The 10,657-nt window shown below is 35.4% G+C and overlaps 1 long non-coding RNA gene across 4 annotated transcripts in view; it reads left to right on the plus strand.

Moving 5' to 3' along the window:
• Positions 1-10,657, plus strand: part of LOC137065089 (uncharacterized) — a 91,802-nt gene that overhangs the window by 48,145 nt on the left and 33,000 nt on the right. For 2 of the 4 annotated variants that reach the window (XR_010901592.1, XR_010901590.1), the window contains exon 3: positions 4,996-5,231. The exons of the other annotated variants lie outside the window; for them this stretch is intronic. This is a non-coding gene — a long non-coding RNA (uncharacterized lncRNA). Of the gene's footprint in view, positions 1-4,995; positions 5,232-10,657 lie in introns of those variants that run through there. 4 annotated transcript variants of the gene reach the window in all.

Consider the following 10,657-nt stretch of genomic DNA (forward strand, 5'->3'; position numbering starts at 1 on the left):
ACCATATTTTGCTGCAGTCGTGTTTATTGTCGTCATGTTTAATCAAAGTGGCGTTTTCCGCTCGGGCGCCCTCTGGCTTTCAGTATGAATTAAAAACTTTTGGGTAACCAACAATAAGAAAATAATACTTAATACATTTTAAAACTTAATAAACTTAAACAATTATTAATTTGTTGGACAATCCATGTTTTTCTTCAATGTACAGGAGTTTTTCCCCCACAGTGGATGCACAAGAGGTTCATATTTCATATTAAAGACAGACTTTAAGAATAACTCCTTAAGCTTAGACCTTTCTAATGTTTTTTAGTCATAGGCGGTCTGCATATTAATAGGTAACCTAGCAGTTTTTTTTGTTGTTGTTGTAAAATAAGTTTTCTGTAAAATATTACAAAAATAATAATAGTGTTAGTATTATATTGGTATATTTATTCTGACATACTCTTTTTATTTGTAATTATGAAAATGTTATTGTAATATTTCTTATTTTTAAAAATATTTTTAGCAGTAATAATAATCATAATAATTATTATTAGTCACATTAATATAAAAACACAAAATGTTATATACACACACTTTTCATTTGTAAAAAATAATAATAACAATAATCGCATTTTAAATCGCAATCGCAATTTTACCCAGAATAATCGCAATTATATATTTTCCCCAAATCGTGCAGCCCTAATAAAAACCCAACAAGCATGTTTTTGTCTACTGCTTTTCATGCTTTACTGTACACAACTAATGCAAATGCCTAAATGTGTCTTAAAGGGTTAGATCAATCTGAATTCTGTGATTAACTCCTCACCTTCATGTCGTTCTAAACCCGTAAGACCTCTGATTATCTTCAGAAAACGAAGATTTTTATAATCCTCAGCATCCTCAGCGCAAAGCGGTCCTTTTACAAGTTATCCACTGATCTATATAGAGGACAGTAGTTATATCTTCATTTGTAAATGCTACTAATTCACACAAGTATTTCCATTTTGCATTAAGGCGCATTCCGACGCATTAAACTTACTGAACGAGCGCCGGTGCGGCGGGAGCGCATGTCAAACACAGAACGCAACCGAGAGAGAGACTATTAATATTCAGCGCAAAACATTAATTTATCTGAAATATCTGCTGTTGGACGCTAAATTTATGTTTAGAAGTCAATATGTCAACATGTTATGGCAGTAGTAACTGTAAAGGGATAACAGTGTGAAATGGAATATAAATGTAAGGCGTTTCTACAGGATAAAGGAATGACAGTTAAAGTTACTGGGTCCATAGAGAGAGAGAGAGAGAGAGAGAGAGTGTGTGTGTGTGTGTGTGTGTGTGTGTGTGTGTGTGTGTGTGTGTGTGTGTGTGTGTGTGTTCCTGCAGAACATCCTCCCTGGTAGCATTAAATTTATGTTTTTTGTGTTTTTCTTTAATATAATTTTAATGTAGGGATTTACTAATGCTTAGTAACTTTTTTTTGTGCAAATAATGTAGGCTACACCACAGATACACACTTACGGAAATTAATCACGGTTATATTAGATAGTAAAACCATGTTTTTATTATAATAAAACCATGATTTTGCCCTATTGATTACCATTTGTAAAACCACACACATACAGTATAGATAAACTATGGATTTGAGGCAAAACAATGGTTCATTTGTGGTTACCATTGAATAACTACAATAGCCCTGTTATTTATTAATTAATATTGTTTGTGTTTATTTATTGTAAAACCATGGTTCATTTTAGTAATGGTTATATTTACTGTGTGTGTGTTCATAGCACTCAGCTGACGTGTTTGTTTGAAGGACAGCATTGGACAGGATGTGAAAGTGTTTTGTCAATAAAATAAAAAATAGCCCATTTGTTAGATTAATCGGGAAAAAGTAGAAGAAAAAAATCAATCGGTACACTAATCGATTGTCAAGATAATGGTAAGTTGCAGTCCTATAGAAGACTGACACGGTCGAAATGAAATGTTTTGAATATAGTCGTTATTTTTGTTTGTTTTTTTTGCACACAAGAAGTACTCTCATCGCTTCATTAACCTAAGGTTGAACCACTGGACTATTTGAACAAAATACTACCTGTTTTTACTTCCTTTCTTGGCCTCGAAAGTGTTAATTAAATTGCTGTCTATGAAGAGGTCAGAGAGCTCTGGGATTTAATCAAAAATATCTTCATTTGTGTTTCGAAAATGAACAAAGGTCTTATGGGTTTGGACCGACAGGAGGGTGAGGAATTAATGACAGAATGTAATTTTTTGGGTGAACTAACCATTGAATTGTTGAAATGCATTTTTCATTCACTTATGCACGTTTCTGGGGATGATGTGATTAGCATTAATGCATATCAGTTTAAATAGAGTGACAGAAAAGGACACAGTTAATGAGAAATTGAGCAGTGTTTTAATTACTGTAGCCACTGACCTAGAACATTCTCAGGTCTTGGTAGACAGCTGATTTATTTTAAGGCCTCCCGGACAAAAAAAAACAAAAAAACCTGAAGATTTGTTTGTTTTTATGTGCTGCTAAGCATAAGATGCACAAAATATGGGTATGCTTGCCGTGATGTTTTTGTATCACACTGATTTATGTTATTTGTTCTAGCTTTTTTATGTTGTCTTGTTTTTGCAGTCTGAGTCTGTAATCAAGTTTGAGGGTAATAATGATTATCATGACCAAAATAGGGTAAGGAAAATAAGCTATGTTCTCTGAAAACAAGTCTAAACTCTTAAATTTTCATTCTTGAGTAAAAAGATCTTTTATATATCTTAAGATCTTATGCATCTTATATAATCTTATATTATCTTCATTAAAGATTTATTTAGACACATAAATCTCACATAAAAGTTCTTGCACTGACTTTTCCAAACTTCTTGCACAGAGTTTGGTGTTATGAAATGTCAGATCCAGAATCAAACCTGAGCAGAATGAGAATCAGTAAGAAGAAGAAGAAAACTGAGATTGTGGGATGACCTATTTCAATTCTGAGAGTTAAAGACATTGGAGATTTAATCTTATAATATCTCTCTGAATCGATTGTGGTAATTTATTTATTTACATGATCACAATGCATCAATATTTAAAATCTTTTTAAAAATCCACAGTTAAAGCTGCCAATTCCATGGTTCACACTTCAGTTTATATTTATTGTTCAATTCATTTCCCTTTAATTTTCATTCCGAAAGCTGAAGTTTATAATTTCCATGCCGTCAACAACACCAAATAATACACAAATAATGACTGTATTTATATAACCCCCCCCCCCCCTCAAGCCTGTCATTGGTCAGAAAAATATCTAATTGACCAAATATGATTATGTTTGCATAATGCGATAATTAACTCTTAACGAGCCATAATTTCAGGTATATTCAAGGTGAAGGATTTTTTAGGATGCCAAGGCACAGATGGAGATCAAGGTGGCAAACTGGGCAGATGTAAAGGAATATTAACATTGACTTCCATAGAACCACATTGCGAGCCTCAGGGAAATATTTTTTTTTATATAATAATTTTTTATTTAAATTATTGATTTAAAAAGTCTGTTTTACCTCACAATTAAAAGAAACTTGGGTTTAACTTTTGAAGATGTTTCAAAACAAAAATGATTTAATATTTAATCCGAAAATACTTTTTACTTATAAATGTAGAAGTCAAATAAGCATTTTGTGGAGTTATTATAAAAGATACTTAAAAAAACAAAAAAAACAATTCATCATTAATTCAGATGGACTTTTAAGACTTGTTTCCCCACACATATTTAGCTGTACTTTTTGCTGTAATAATCTACAGTGCAAAAAGTTTATTTTGCAAATGAGCCATCAAATATGTGTTTGTATATTCTGTAACATATGCTGTTTACTATAGTCATAAACATATTCCTCAAGAATGGCACTATACTCACCGAGTTCAGAAGTTTGCTGCTAGCCTGTGGTCTCTGAAGCATAGAGTCAGCTGTATTTTAGCTCACACACATTTCAGACAGAGTTCAGATCCACACAACCCACACTATCCTCTTTAGATTCAGCTGATGTCCACCGGCACCTTATCACCATGGGACACACATGGGACACACTCCCAGAAACAAGTTTGCAGCATTCACATACCTGAATACAAACAGACATTTGGTTAGTCTTTGGGAAGTCTTAATCATCCTCCTAATACTGCTGCTTTAAGTTGCAATGAATGCATTATAGTTAAGTGCCAAAGGCCTGGACGTCCCTGTGGAGCAGATGGGATGAGAAGGTTCACAGCTGGCCATGTTTACCAAGCATTTACTTTCCTAATGGGAGAAAAGAGAGCAGGAGAGAAAGGAAAATAAAGACACTGACTTGGCAGGAAGTGGCGCACAGCTCAGTCAAAGAGTTTTTGGCAGAAACGGCGATGCAATGTACGGGATATTCAGTGCTTTTAGGAAATAAGATTGAGAACGAGTTAATCAAAGTATTAATCAAGCTGGGGGAAAACACAGACCTCCTGATCTCAGGTCAGTTTGAACCTGTTAAATGAGTGATATTTTGCATATAATTAATGTCTTAATAATCCAAATTTTTCCCCTCATGTTTTTCCGTGGTGTTTTTCACAAACAAGGTTTACATATGAAGGAGGAGGCACTGGTGTTTGAGACTCACTGTATGATGTCCATGCACTGAACTCTTATTATTTCACTTTGGCAAGGTTAATACAATTTTTCATTCTAGGGCACCTTTAAACATAGTTGAGCACTTGTCATTATAAATTTCCCATTTAAAAATAATCTTTTTTTTTATTTTTATTTAAGGCTATTTTTTGAAGATGATACATATACATGAAGCAGCATGGAAACAAACTAAAGTGACATTGATGATCAACTAACTTTTTTTAAAATCAATCCATACATTTAGGAATCATTAGTTAAGCATGGTCCAATGAAGGCTCGCCCTAAACGACAAGTCTGGAAATTATTATATGGAAAATAAATATTTTGGTTCACACTTTTTTTTTTTTTTTTTTGATCTCACCATCAGCCATTCAGCACCAGTAAGTCACTTCAACACAGTGTAACAGCAGGAAGTGTGCCCAGCTTCCCTCCGCCCTCTACCTGCCTGTGCCTGCCAGTGTATCCTGCTGGGCAACAGACATTAAAAATTGATGGTGCCCATCCTGAGCAGTACCCCATTATTTATTTACAGGAATGGTTTCGTCCCAATCCCTTGATGGAATACAAATGAAACATGGCTGTTTGGATTCCAGATTGCATTCATTCCCATAAATAAAAACACATTCTGTTATTTCTTCAAAAAGCTGTGCTGTTGTTTATAACCACTGTGGTAGTTTTGAGGTTGATTTAACCGTGTAATGAGTGTCACGTTCGTGTTAATGTATTCATAGAGTGAAATCATTTTAGTTCAATCTGATGTGGCATGAATATAGAAACACGATCAGGGAACAATCTGTTCTAACTCATAATGCGACAATCAACTCTCAACAAGCGATAATTTCAGGTATATTCAAGGTGAATGAAAATGTAGGATGCCAGGGCGCAGATGGAGATCAAGGTGGCAAACTTATGATTGCCGTCTGAAAAAGTTGTTGGGCAGATCTGAAGGAATATTATCTTTGACTTCTGAGGAACCTCAGAAAGAGATGTTGAAAAAGCCTCGGGAAAAGATGTTGACCTTGAATTTAGTAGTCTTTCCTTCACTTTTCCAGGTCAAATATGTAGTTTTCTAAATGTATGTATTTTTTTCAGAAAGACAAACCTTCATTGGCTCCATGTGCTAGGATTTCCACAGATATTTTTCTTGATTTTTAACTCGAGCATCTCGAAAAACACAAAATCCAAAACTCTACTTTGGGATGTATACCCATTAGCTGGGCAGAGGCGAAAATGATAGCCAAGGGGAGAGTGAGATGTTATTTCTGCAGCGTTACGAACAGGAAACCAAACAAGAGACAGACGATCATTCTTGTGTGGCTCTGTTGCCCACAAAACATATAGAGGCACTAATTTAATTTCATGTTTCATTGGCTGCTGGTGCCACAGACAGGAAAGTTAGAATGGCATCCCGAAGGTTGATGTTTGACTTTGCAGACAGGAGGAAGGTCCTGATTCCTGAAGTTTTTGGCACTTTGCAACAATTTACTATCATCTGTGTCAAAAAATGATTGTTAGTAAGTTAATGATATGAGCGATCATTTCGATATGTATTGATACTGGAATATCTGAAACGATGCGATTCTCAGTTTTTACAGTATCGATACCAGCTGCGCTCTCCTTCTCTGACCGTCAGAGAGTTGACACACACCGGCATATTCTCACTCAGCCCGGTTAACCTCTGAGCACGGCGAAGGCACGTTCTGCTGGACTTTTTCCTCATGACAGTGTGTGATCGGTCTGAATTTCGCCCGGGATTGCACATAAATTAATTCTACTAATCCCCGCAGATTTTGTGCTCACATCTGAAGCGCACACACATAGCCTACCGTAATAAAGCCGCCTCTGACAGGATACAAGTGCAAACATTTGCTTCTTTTTCCAGCTTATTATTGGTCAAATACACTCAAAGAATTATCAGTGCACATCTGGAAGAGTATTAACGTAAACACAGTCGCAAACAGTTCAGGAAGAAATGAAGAATGAGTAACAGGAACAGTGTTTAGGATCCATGCGTCCGTTAGTCTTAAAGGGGCCGCAGTCATTTGTTATTCAAACTACAAAAAGACAAACGATCAACTGCTCTTGACTGATCAACTTGTGTAACTTTAATAGTTTCATCTATTATCTTTTTTTTTTTTTTTTTTTTTTTTTTTACTGTGGTATCGATTTAGTATCGATATTTTAGTCTGGTATCGAAGTCATAATTTTGGTATCGTGACAACACTAATAATGACATGGGTATGACATAGGTATTACAAGGAGAGGGTGAAATATTAGGACATTGGCCATGTCCTCACTTTTCAAAATGCTTATAAATCATACAGGATTTTTTTTGAGAAGAGTTTTTTTAGAAAGTAAAAATGCAGAACGTTTCCTGTGATGGGTAGGTTTAGGGGCAGGGGCAGTGTAACGGGAAAGAAAATACAGTATAAAAACCATTACACCTATGGAATGTCCCCACATTTCTCAAATACAAACACGTTTGTGTGTATAAAACTATAAATAGAATTATTATATTATTTATTATATGATATTAAATGAATACATTTATTATATAATAAATCATATTTATTATTTAAATATAAAATAATTATATTCAAACAATAAATATAATTGTATTATATTATTATATGATATTAAATTAATTATTTATTTGTATTATATATTTATTATTAAAGTATAATTATATTTTGTATTACATTATTTGTATTTAATGAAAATGTTATATATATATATATATATATATATATATATATATATATATATATATATATATATATATATATATATATATATATATGTATGTGCTTCTCAAAAAATGAGCATATTGTGATAAAAGTTCATTATTTTCCGTAATGTAATGATAAAAATTAAACTTTTTATATATTTTAGATTCATTGCACACCAACTGAAATATTTCAGGTCTTTCACTGTTTTAATACTGATGATTTTAGCATACAGCTCATGAAAACCCAAAATTCCTATCTCAAAAAATTAACCTAATCATCTGAATCAACTAATTAACTCTAAACACCTGCAAAAGATTCCTGAGGCTTTTAAACTCCCAGCCTGGTTCATTACTCAAAACCGCAATCATGGGTAAGACTGCCGACCTGACTGCTGTCCAGAAGACCATCATTGATACCCTCAAGTGAGAGGGTAAGACACAGAAAGAAATTTCTTAACGGATAGGCTGTTCCCAGAGTGCTGTATCAAGGCTCCTCAGTGGGAAGTCTGTGGGAAGGAAAAAGTGTGGCAAATTACACTGCACAACGAGAAGAGGTGACCGGACCCTGAGGAACATTGTGGAGAAGGACCGATTCCAGACCTTGGGGGACCTGCGGAAGCAGTGGACTGAGTCTGGAGTAGAAACATCCAGAGCTACAGGTGCCGCATTCCCCAGTTCAAGCCACTTTTGAACCAGAAACAGTGGCAAACGCGCCTGACCTGGGCTACAGAGAAGCAGTACTGGACTGTTGCTCAGTGGTCCAAAGTACTTTTTTCGGATGAAAGCAAATTTTGCATGTCATTCTGAAATCAAGGTGCCAGAGTCTGGAGGGAGACTGGGGAGAAGGAAATGCCAAAATGCCTGAAGTCCAGTGTCAAGTACCCACAGTCAGTGATGGTCTGGGGTGCCATGTCAGCTGCTGGTGTTGGTGCACTGTGTTTTATCTAGGGCAGGGTCAATGCAGCTAACTATCAGGAGATTTGAGCACTTCATGCTTCCATCTGCTGAAAAGCTTTATGGAGATGAAGATTTGGTTTTTCAGCACGACCTGGCACCTGCTCACAGTGCCAAAACCACTGGTAAATGGTTTACTGACCATGGTATTACTGTGCTCAATTGGCCTGCCAACTCTCCTGACCTGAACCCCAGAGAGAATCTGTGGGATATTGTGAAGAGAAAGTTGAGAGACGCAAGACCCAACACTCTAGATGAGCTTAAGGCCGCTATCGAAGCATCCTGGGCCTCCATAACACCTCAGCAGTGCCACAGGCTGATCGCCTCCATGCCACGCCGCATTGAAGCAGTCATTTCTGCAAAAGGATTCCCGACCGAGTATTGAGTGCATAACTGAACAGAATTATTTGAAGGTTCACTTTTTTTCTATTAAAAACACTTTTCTTTTATTGGTCGGACTAAATATGCTAATTTTTTGAGATAGGAATTTTGGGTTTTCATGAGCTGTATGCCAAAATCATCAATACTAAAACAATAAAAGACCTGAAATATTTCAGTTAGTGTGCAATGAATATAAAATATATGAAAGTTTAATTTGTATCATTACATTATGGAAAATAATGAACTTTATCGCAATATGCTAATTTTTTGAGAATGACCTGTATATATAAAATATAGTATAACACTATTTTATTTGCATTATATTATTTATAAATAAATGTAAATAATATAATGTGTATAAATAAATGTAAATAATATAAATTTAGGCTTTTAGATGCTGTCATTTGACCAAATTTACAAAAATATATGTACAAAATGTAAAAGCGCCTATTTAAGTGAGTTTGTCATTGTACTGTTTAATGTTTTTCATTAGGAATAATAGGCTAATGAATCCACCATTCAAGCAACCTGCCTCCGTATCGGCATTAATTCAGAAGAGAAACTGAAATGAGCGCGTTTACTGACGAACTGTCATTCACGGTGTGTGCGCACTGGTACATTTTCAGTCCATGCATATGAAAGCTTAACTTTTCATAAGTATTTATTGAAACCACTCACTTTGCTCCGCTCCTTTATTAATGCCCGAGCGGTCGTGTGCATGTTACTTTTGGTAAAACAGAAATGGTGATGTAAAAGCCCAGTGGGTGATGGCGGCATTACCGCTGTTGTCACGTGTCGATTAACCGGTGGGAAAATGTCCTCACCGTCACATCCCTTTTTTCTACTGAACTTACAAACTTGGAAAACACCAAAACCATCAACACAAAGAATGCAGACAAATGACAGTACAGTTGATATTTGAACAGCAAAACTCATTTCAATTCTGTATGCTGATTAATATAGCTAACTAAATTAATATTTAGTTATCGCTATATTAATATACATCGTGGACATAGGTTAAAAGGCTTTCTTCCTCCTTTCAAAATCCTTTATTTAAAATAAATTGTCCCCCTCAAGATATGTGCACTCATTTAATTATTCAAATGAGTATGGACAAAGCAAATCAATAATAGGATAAAACCAAGTGGATATAGCTTATTAATATTACTCCCCTGTCTGCATTTAAGGCAGTGAAATGTCACCTTATCTCCTTTTGTTTGCTTTTTTTTTGTTCAGCTTTCTTGCAGTCTCTCTAGAGTGATTGTTCTAATCTAGGCCATAATGAAATTCCCTGCAGAGAAACATTATGTGTAGGAGGGGAGGGTTGAATGAGGGGATATTTAAACAATTTATGAGAGCACGACACACGAGCAACTGCCGTCACCTTTTTCATAAAGCAAAACTGATAAAGACTCGGACACGTAATAAAACTCAGATCACAATTAAACCGAGCGTTAAAGTGGAAGCTGCATTGTGTCCCTGTGTATTTCTTACAGCAGACATTATTGACTTGGAGTGGGATTAGCTGTGTTTTATTTATTGCAGATAATCTATTGCTGAGTTCTCGTCAAGTGTGATGATCTGGAAAAGTTATGTTGGAAAAAAGGAAACATAAATACATTTACAAAAAAAACACGAAACAGTACAGGCTGCAATCACGTAACTGCTAAACCAGCCGTGAAATGCTTTGGTCTGGATGTGGGTTTGATCGATTTGGCTGTTGTTGGGGTCAATGCTCTACACATGCAGGTGAGAAGCAACTCCAAGCTGATACTTAATACACAAAACAACCCTTGGGCTAACACGTGAGATAGTAAACTTTTTGTATTGTGTGCTGGTTGACAAGATTTTAAATTGGCCATTAGACGTTTACTGAGGTTACACATTAAGGGGCTTATTTTAATGATCTGAGCACAATTAATCTGGGCGTAGGTGCCCTCAGGACATGTCCGAATCCACTTTTACT

The sequence above is a fragment of the Pseudorasbora parva genome, chromosome 25 (assembly GCF_024679245.1).
Source record: "Pseudorasbora parva isolate DD20220531a chromosome 25, ASM2467924v1, whole genome shotgun sequence".
NCBI classification, from domain to species: Eukaryota; Metazoa; Chordata; class Actinopteri; order Cypriniformes; family Gobionidae; genus Pseudorasbora; species Pseudorasbora parva.